General features: G+C 38.9%; 1 protein-coding gene and 1 pseudogene across 3 annotated transcripts in view; both read left to right on the plus strand.

Moving 5' to 3' along the window:
* Window positions 1-10,363, plus strand: part of Reln (reelin) — a 492,143-nt gene that overhangs the window by 192,047 nt on the left and 289,733 nt on the right. The window lies entirely within an intron of this gene.
* On the plus strand, window positions 244-774 carry LOC103732197 (annotated as a pseudogene).

A 10,363-nucleotide genomic window follows, 5' to 3' on the forward strand; every position in this document is an offset into this window, starting at 1 on the left:
TTATGAGTTGTTCATGTATCTATGAAATTATAATATCAATATAATACCTAAGAAATGTGATATTTGATAATGGTTCCTGTCAAGCTTCTAATTATTTTCTTGTCTAATTCTTCAATCACAAAACTCCAATCTAGAACTTCAAACATATTACCAATAGTCTTAGGTTAAACAGAGTTTTCTTCTATGACTTTTAATAATGCAAGCATTAAAAGGCTTAGGTGCAACTTTCTTCCGTCATCCCAAATCTGGGCTCATCCGACATCAGCCGCCTCCATCATGCCACCCAAGTTCGACCCCAATGAGATCAAAGTCGTCTATCTGAGGTGCACTGGAGGCGAAGTCGGTGCCACGTCCGCCTTGGCCCCCAAGTTCGGGCCCCTGGGTCTGTCTCCAAAAAAAGTTGGTGATGACATTGCCAAGGCAACCAGGGATTGGAAAGTTCTGAGGATTTCAGTGAAACTGACTATTCAGAACAGACAAGCCCAGATTGAGGTTGTACCTTCTGCCTCTGCCCTGATCATCAAAGCCCTCAAGGAGCCACCAAGAGACAGAAAGAAGCAGAAAAACATTAAACACAGTGGAAATATCAGTTTAGATTAGATTGTCAACATTGCCCGACAGATGCGGCACCGGTCCTTAGCCAAAGAACTTTCTGGAACTATTAAAGAGATCCTGGGTCCTGCACAATCTGTGGGCTGCAGTGTGGATGGCCGTCACCCTCATGACATCATAGATGACTTCAACAGTGGTGCCGTGCAATGCCCAGCTAGTTAAGCAAGAGAAACTATTTCAATAAAAGATGATCTGACAAAATATATATATATATATAGAGAGAGAGAGACTTTAATGGCTAAACTTAGGAATTCTACCACAATGTAAATCTTTATCTAAATTATGCAAATGTTGACCTTACTGAAAATATAGACAGCATATAACAGGGAACATAACTATTCTGAAAAAATGCATAAGATCGAAAGTATCTGGCTAATTCACATTTATCATTGCCTAAAAACTAATTTCTCTGGGTCTTTTGCATTATAATTGGTTTGGATTATTTAAAATAAAATGAAAAAACAAAAAAAAATTAATGAGAAAAATTTTCAATGAGTGAGGAAAGAAGTGGCTTATATCATAACATGACATGTGCACATGATTTACATGCTGGTAGACACGGGTGTTATTAAAATATCATTCGGCCCAGGACCAGAAAGAGTACACTGAGCTTCAGCAGCACCTAATCCACTGAAATCACATTAGTTTAATCAAGATGAAGTAAAAAAGAACCCTAACAAGAATGGTGGCTTCCTGCTGTCAGGAAATAATAAGGAAAATAATTGATGCTGTAAACCTTGCATTTATTTTTGCCCTATCTACTTTTAATTAAAACATTGGTTATTTCATCAAATAAAATAACATAATTTTAAGGTGTAGTGATTTTTTAAGCATTATGTGAAAAATATCTAACATACTTATTAAAGCAAAAATGTCCATCCTTACATAGCAAGCACAGAGCCTTTCAGTTATAATTTATTTGGCTTGTTGATCCTAATTAAATTAAGCAACTCAAAGAAAATTTTGTGGAGCTTGGAAACAGTGTTCTTTTAGATTGTGTTGTTGAATAAACATATTGAAAAAAAATATAGTATTAGAAAACATACAAGCAATGGCTTAGGTAGTCTGCAGTCTTGATCCCTTTTCTTAGAAGATTTTCAGTGAAAACTTTATCCTGCAAATGCACACACAGCATCTGCAAGCCTTCTGACTGGGTTCACAGTGCTTTGTATGGGCATGGAAGTGAAAGACCCATTTCCTGTTCCCAAGAAATTCAAAGCTAGGAAGTAAATGGGAAACCAGTGGATCGCATTAGGAGCCAAATTTGCCTATGGACCTTAGGAAAGGCAGTCTAGGAAACTAACCTGAAAGGTCTGTGTGATTAAAGAAAAAAGGAAAGGGAATTCCACTTGTCATCCTCATCCCCCTGGTCAGCTTGGATGGGGCATGTTACCTTCTTAGGGAATTGCTTCACTGCTTCTTCCCTGGCCCACTTCCTTGGTGCCTATACAGAAGTAGAAAAAGGATTTGGTCATTTCCCTGTTAAAAGTTTTTCAGTGAACCTGTACTGCTTACCACACAAAGAAAAGCATGCTTTGCAATCTGGCTTCTGTTTGCATACCCCGTCTCACTTCCTGTCTTTCTCTCAGTTCTACCTTAAAACTCTCCAAATGGGCCCATCCTGTCTGCCCAAGTGTTACTTGCTCCCTAAACTCTCCAATTTTCCTTGTCTGGATTAACCATTTGTCTCTTTTTCTGGCTGACTCAAACTTTCAGTCCCAAACTCAGGCAGGAGAGACCCTCAGTACATTATGGCTTGGACAGTAATAAAGTTGTGGCTGTATTCAGAGGTGATGAAGAAGTAGAGGTGTTTCTATGCTGATCCATCATGGCCACAGAATGGCCTTGTCTCATGCTGATGTCTGTAAGGTTGTTTATGTTCTGCCAGAGACCAAGGCCCAGCTGCAGGGCCAAGCCAGCTGCAAATGTCAGGGTCTGCTTCTCTCTTCTTTAAGGCTGAGGAGAGAAAGCCAGTGAGCAGTCCTCTTTTGGGTTTCAGGCTTTATGAGGCATTTGGAATCATGGAGGCATGATTGGAACTGTGCCTGTGTGACCTTCCTCTTCAGAGATGCTGGCACAGAGGATAGGCTCAGCAAATCATAAGGGGAAGGACTCTTGCTGAAGCAAAGGTTTAAGCAAGGTCAGCTGACATAAAATAAAGTACGTAAGTTGGTCAGTGTGGAGAGAATGTGAATGTTTCATTTCTTCTCCTTAAACTTACCTATATTTTCTAATATTTTGCAATGAACTCATACTATTTGGGTCATAAGGAAATAACACAACTTCCTCCCTCTAAAAGTACAAATATGGATTCATCTTTTGAAGAACAGGTAGACTAAATCATATCTCAAGAACCAAAGGGAAATTAAATCTAAGTGTTTATTTGTCACCCATGTGATGACTTGCCTGACTCTTAACTGCTTAAAATGGGCAGTCTTCATTGTGTCCAAATTATCTGATTAAATATTCATTTTGCACACATGGAAGTTTTTGGAAGGCAGGAATCATGACTAAAGCATTTTCCTTACCATATAAGCACAAAGTACGCACTAAATAAATGAATAACCAACTTAAAGGTTTTATAATTGAAAACTCCCCATCCGTCCTGAAAAATCTTTCCCTCTGAACATTCCTGTGGAGCTCTGTGAGGCAGCCTGGTGGTCACATAAGCAGTGTTCCTTACACTGATCTTGGTTGCAAAATGTATGTTCTGTCTTATTAAAAACCTGAAAGGCGGGACTGAGGAGATGATTTAATCAATAAACTGCCTGCCATACACACATGAGGACCTAAGTTTAAATCCCCAGAACTCACGTAAAAATCCAGACATGGCATGCATCTGCAGTCCCAGCTGGTGGAAGGGAGCGGTTCACAGGCAGGAAATCTCCAGAGGTAATTGGCCAGACAGTCTAGCTGAATCAATAACCTCCAGGCTCAGTGAAAGAACCTGTCCTAAAGGATAAGATGGAGAGGGGCTGGAGAAATGGTTCAGCAGTTAAGAACACTGACTACTCTTGCAAAGGACCTGGGTTCAATTCCCAGCACCCATATTAGCAGTACACTAATCACAGCTGAGGATGGAGCAGGGATATAATGGTGTGCATGTGTGTGTGTGTGTGTATTCATTGGCCTATGAGCTTCTTGGTATACCCTCTTTAAACACACACACATTGATTATTTAGCAGGGCCAGATGGCAGGCTTGGTGGTCTGACAGCAGTCATGCCCTGTAGTGCCCCCAAAGGGTGCATGCCATTTATAAACCACGCTGGAATTCTCAGTTATTGGGTTGATAGCAGTGGCTATAACTGAAGGCAACTGTTTTTGTGTCAAAAGGAAGGGGGTCAGGCTTACAGCTGGTACACAGAACTTTGGCTGCCTTCTGCTAGGCTCCGTGGTTCTGCTTTTTTATCACCGTCAAAATTGGGTGGGATCTCTGAGGACTCTGGGGTATGGTAGTAGGCTCTATGCTTCATTCAGATCTCAAATTCTTTCATTTTTAAGTCATTTGTATTAAGGGTTGGGAAAATTTAAATGTGAAATAAGAGAGGTTAAAGCTTCATAAACAAATCCATAAAGTAAATGGGGTGTTTAAATTAGACGTTTGTCAACACTTTAAGTATACCTCTGGGGGTAGAGGTATAGCTCAAACATGGCTAATAATGGATGGCATGTTTCAGGCCCTGGGTTCAATCCCTAGCACTGCAATCAATCAATCAACCAATCAATCAATCAATCAATCAATGATATTTTAGAGACACTTTTAAACCCCAATATTGTATAATTTGTAGGTTACATTTACTGGAATCTTCCCATGACCATATGCTTGTTACTTAATAGCTTAAATTGCTAAATAGCTTTCCAATACCCTGAAATGCAAAATCTTTAGCGTTCCAGTCTTATTTCTCTCTTCTACCCGGAATTGTTTCACTACACATGCTTTCAACTGACTTACTTGCATTTTCCCAGTGTTAAACATTTGCTAGTCAATGACATCTGTTTTCCCCAAGGCTGTTTTGGAGCTTGAATTTCAGTTTAGCAGTCACAACTCCTGTTCTTGGCATCCCCAGAATTTGTAATTTACACACAAAGAACTGAATTAAGAGGCCCAGGGGAAAACCCCAGGAGCCCCCAGTGTTGCTTCAAGGTCTCACGAAATAGCCAATAGGGAAAGGAGCTAAGTAATTAGGCCTTCCTGGGGCTGTGGCACACAAAAAGTACCCAAGAGATCCAGAAAGTCAGGTGAGATTGAGGGGGAAAGGCAGAGCTGGCTCACATGGCCTTAGTAGAACTTGTTAGTGGCTCTAGGTGGCCACTTTTTAATTTCCCGAGAAGGGGTGTTTTGGATTGACTGTGTTTATTCCAAGGTGATTGAACATAAATTTAAACAGCCTTCTTTTCAGCTCTAAGGGCTGTATACATTCCCACTTGACAGTTTTATCTAGTCTAAAGTCAAAACACCAAGATTTATGCTTGAAAAGAACTTGACATTGAGTTCAGAATGGCCCAGAGTCTGCCTCCCACTCATGCTATGTGATCTGCCTGATCCTCTCAGATCTTGAAGGACAGAGTCTAGGTTTGAGTATATGAATACATGCAGGAGGGGACCAAAGCTGCTTTCAACATATTATCAGTCATCATTTCAATTTGTGAAATATTTCATGCAACGTATTCATCTATTCTTATCTTAATGTATGTGTGAAATTTACTTGCTTCGTATAACAATAAATATAGATTTTCATAATCAAGATTTTAAGAATGGAAATGTATTAATTAGCATATATTATGCTCTGGCCTCAGAAAGTATTATGTGACACAGTACCAAACCCAGGGAAGTTGTGTGACAATATGAGGCAGTTTCATATCTTCTTTTTAAGTAGCTTATAGAATAGATGCTACTCCAAGCCCAGAACTGAAGAACCAAAGTGTATTTACAGAAAAACCTGAACTCAGTGGAAAGCTGCTCCTCCTGTCTCCTCTGAGGCCCTTGCCCAACTATTTTGCCTTCCTTTTCTTGTAGCTTCTGAATGTTGCCTTTCAGGGACCCCGCTACTCTGCAGTGTTTAAATGTGCTGAAGCCATCATTCCTTGAAACAGGAATTTCACCTTTGCGTGTTACCTTTTGACCTCATCTCACAACCTAGACACTAAACAGAAACCTGGGAAACATCTTTTGCTCATTCCTTTCTGTCTTCCACACCTCTACCCAGTATGTCTAAGCCTAGCTTATTTATTTAATCTTAATATTTCTTAAACCAACCTTTTTATCTTGACTGGTGCCATTTTTTAGGTCAATCTTTCCACCCATTCATTTAATTGCTCCTAGACACAAACTGCATTTAAATCTTTTAAGTGACCCCAGTTGCCCAGTTTAGTCTGGCTTTCAAGGATCAGCCTCTCTTTCCCTCTTGACTCTTCCTCTCCTTCCTTCTCCCCTCCCCCTTCCTCCTCCTCCTCTTCCTCCTTCCTTCTCTTCTTCCTTGCCTTTCTCCTAATCCTTTCACCCTCAGAATGTTAGTTGTTTTAATCATATGTTCTCAGGCTTCAGGTTACCTTACTGCTGACCCTCCTCTCACCTGCCCACCTATGACCTATATTGTTTAAGTTCTCAAAGATCTAGATTTTTAAAAATTACACAAATTAAAAAAAATACTAATTTACCAGCAGCTAATATAGTCTATTGTTTTGTATTCTTATTTTTCACCTAACATTTTTATTCATATCATGGCCAACTTTTTGAAAAATATCTGATTGTTTCCCCCAAAATATATGGCCATAGACATGGTAGAACAATGAGTCAGAAGGCTAGTCATTATGCTCTGATTATTGACAGCTCATAGCTGAGTAAATCTTATCTGAAAGAATTCTCTGTCTAAGTTATAAAGATATATTTTTGCTTTGTGCCTATTTGATTTATTTTGGAATATGAAAGATGATAAGCTGCTGTGGAACACAAATCAAACAGAGGTGGGAAATGAGAGCGGGAGGGAAGGGAAAAATAGTTGCTAATATTGCTGTTTCTGTGTATGATTTAGCTGCCTTTAAATTTTAACTAATCTTTTATACTGATCATAAGTATATTCCTTAACACAGGGAGAACTATTTTCACTGTAAATTTATAACATTTTTGGAAGCTTAATTATCATACTTGAAGGTCAAATGGTGCTTTATTGCAATAAAATACGAAAAGTAATAAAGAAATTATTCCTGGGGAGATGAAAGTCTCAGTTCATAGCTCATTAAATACTAACTTCACAGACCATGTCTAATTTGTCATAGTTAGCTTTGGAAATTTAATACATTAGAATTTCAAATTAGGGGACAAGATACCTGAGGCAAAACTACCGAGGGCCTTTGAATTCCAAAATGATTTAGGAGATAAAGTTCCTATAACATAGTACCTGTCTCTGTAAGAATTACCTGTCATCATGCACACATCTGTACATATGTGTGTGCATGAGTATAAATGTTTATTGCTTAATTGATTCAAAGATTAAAAAAATATTTTTTTATTATTTTTATTTTATGTGTATGAGTGTATTGCCTGCATATGTGTAAGTGTGCTTGTGTCATGCAATGTCCACAGAGGTCAAAAGAGGGCGTTGGATCCCTTAGAACTGTAGTTACAGATGGTTGTTAGCTGCCATGTCAGTGCTGGGAATCGAACCCGGGTCCTCTGCAAGAACAGCCAGTGCTCTTAACTGCTAAGCCATTTCTCCACCCCCAGCAGAGATGTTTTTAAGTGATCAGTAATGTTACTACACAGCTTAATAACCACTTACACAGTTTCTTTGCAGGTATCTTTCATCTTTCTGCCCAGCATATTGAACTTTCCATCTTCTGCATTGAGTAGTTTGTTCAACAACTTGGCTGGAATTTATTAGTACTACAGTATTTTGAAGTCAATTGATTACCTAAAAGTAATTCAAATAATGATATATTTTATTTAACACAGAATATGTAAAATATTAAACATTCCAATATGATATACTCGACATGAAATTATTAATGAAACATTTTACTTTTTCTAATTTTCTTCTAAAATAAGTCATTTGAAAGAAAATGCATTTGTCAAAGGGGAATTAAATAAAATCTTGTTTTTTCTAATATGCCTCTACTACTATGATTGCATGATATTTAAAAGGCCCAACTTTTAAAAGAGTATAAAAAAATTTCAATTCTCACTTTGTTCCCTGCATTGCCGTTCAATGGCCCAGTTTTCTTTCCCATCTTTTGTGTTGTAGTAATGGCCTAAAGGATACCCAGTGCAGATCTCCCTCCCAGATTTAGGTCAGCATTGTCCAACGGAAGACCCATGTGAGACCCATGTCTAGTTTTATATCTACAGTGGTCACATGTAAAATTCAAAACAGAAATAGAAGTTAATTTACCTATATATTTTATTTAATACAGTGTTCTTCTTTGTTTCTCCATTGCTGTGACAAAACACTCTGACCGATACCAACTTGGGGAGGAAAGGGTTTATTCAGCTTACATCTCCTAGGTCACAGTTCATCACTGAGGGAGCCCAAGGCAGGAACTCAGGGCAGGAACTGGAGGCAGGAGCTGGAGCACAGGCCATGGAAGAATGCTGCTTACCGCGTTGCTCCCCTGGCCCATGCTCAGCCCTGCTTTCTTATACGATACAGAACAACCTGCCCAGGGGTGACACCACCCACAGTTGGCTGGACCTTCCCACATCACTCAACAATCAAGAAAATACCCCACAGACATGATCACAAGCCAGTCCAATGGAGGAAATTTCCCAGTTGATGTTCCCTCTACACAAGTGTGTCAAGTTGTCAACCAAAGCTATCTAGCACACACAGAATATGTACAATATTAAACATTCCAATATAATATACTCAATATAAAATAATTAATGAAACATTTTACTTTTTTCTTATGCTAAGACTCAAAAATCTGGTATATATTTTATATGTAGAGTCCATTTAAGTATCAGAAATATTATTTCATAAATGGACAGTTAGAAGTAACATCACATACCTAGCTGTCCATAACTTCTTGAAAGCTTTCAGTAGCTCGATTATCACAAAACCATTTTCCTTTATAGTCACATCCAGACAAAGTTTGTCCACTTTCTTTGAAGAGTTAATCTAACTTTAATACAGAATCATATGTATTTCAAAATTATGTCCAAGTAAATTCATTTATTCTTAAATCAAACAAGTTTTATTAACATGCAAAGATTTTTGAGACTGTTGCATAAACTGAAAAGCAAGTCCAATACTGTTAATGTAACAGGAAGAAATTCATATTTTTTCCTTGTATGTTTGGCAGACAGTTTAGATAATGCTAGAACTTCTGAGTTAAAATCTAACGTTGATTCGTGTGAGGAAAATTTTAAATCATTATACATTTCTACTTTATTTTGTGCATGTATGTGGTTTATGAATGTGTGTGCACAGGCATGCATGAGCGGAGACCAGAGGCCAACATCAGTTATCTGCCTTTATCAATCTCCACTTATTTTTTAAGATAAGGTCCCTCTCACTGAACCTGGAGCTCACCATTTCAGCTACTCTGACTGACCAGTGAGCACCTTGGTTGCACCTGTCTCCATCCCCAAGTGCTGGCATTACCAATGTGCACTACCACATCTGGCTTTTACGTGGAGGCTGGGGATTCTAACTCAGATCCACTTGCTTGTACAGCAAGCACTTTATTTACCGAGCTATCTCCCTAGCTCTATACATTTCTATTTTAGACATTTCAAAGCCTGAGACAGTTTGAGGCCAGACTTGGCCACATAGTGAGTTCAAGGCCAGCCTAGGTAGTAGAATGAGTCCCTGCCTCAAGAAAACCAGAAGAAAATTTCAGTTTCAGTACAAATTCTGTTACTTCTCCAGCTAGCTTACAAATAAACTCTTTCATAGCTGGAATCTTCCAGTTCAGCTTATTCACACACAGTGTGATGTTGGGAAAGAACATACGCCGTGTACCATATTCATTGACTGGGGGAGAAACAGCCATCAGCAGTGTTAGTCGGGCAGTGTCCCCTGTCTCATTACTCTTCACACTGCCCTTCTTCAAATGCACAGTTGAATACACCATGCTTCACTCATCGATGTTCCACGGCCCATGGTTTCTTGACCATTTCCGGTGTCCCTAGCATTCCTTCCATAGCCTTGTGCTTGTTTCATCCTTCCTACTCCCTGCGGCTAAAATTTCATCCAGTCATGCTGAACCTGTGGTTCTTCCACAGACCGTTTTCTCCCCTCCTTTACTTCTGACTGACTTTTCACTACTAGTCTTTAAGAACTCATCAGAGAAACTGTCTTCTCTGGAAACTTGTCTTGTTACCCTCATTCTCTAGTCAGCCTGGATTTAACATCCTTTCCTGTCCTCCTACCTCACCCCAGCACCATCTGACTCTTCCTGCACTCCACTACAGTTGCGCCCACCTGACATTGAGCTCTTTTTCTTCCATTTTCGAATGCCAAGCTCCTTGCATATGACAGGTACCCAGGAAACTTGGCACATCCACTAAATGTATCACACTGTATTTGTGTTCTGTGCTTCAGGGATACTAAACCTATATAATAAACGACTGTCCTGTGTATAAGGGATTCTAGTCTTCCTTGTAGGAGGAGCCATGACATTTTTTTTTGATTTTTTAAAAAATATTTTATTTATGATTTTTCATTACAACAGCATTGATATATTCAATAACAATTTCCAGAGCTAAGATGCATCTCTTTCAAAATTTGCTGTAATTTTTAGCTTTACAGC

The sequence above is a fragment of the Nannospalax galili genome, unplaced genomic scaffold, assembly GCF_000622305.1.
Source record: "Nannospalax galili isolate Female #2095 unplaced genomic scaffold, S.galili_v1.0 scaffold312, whole genome shotgun sequence".
Lineage (NCBI taxonomy): Eukaryota > Metazoa > Chordata > Mammalia > Rodentia > Spalacidae > Nannospalax > Nannospalax galili.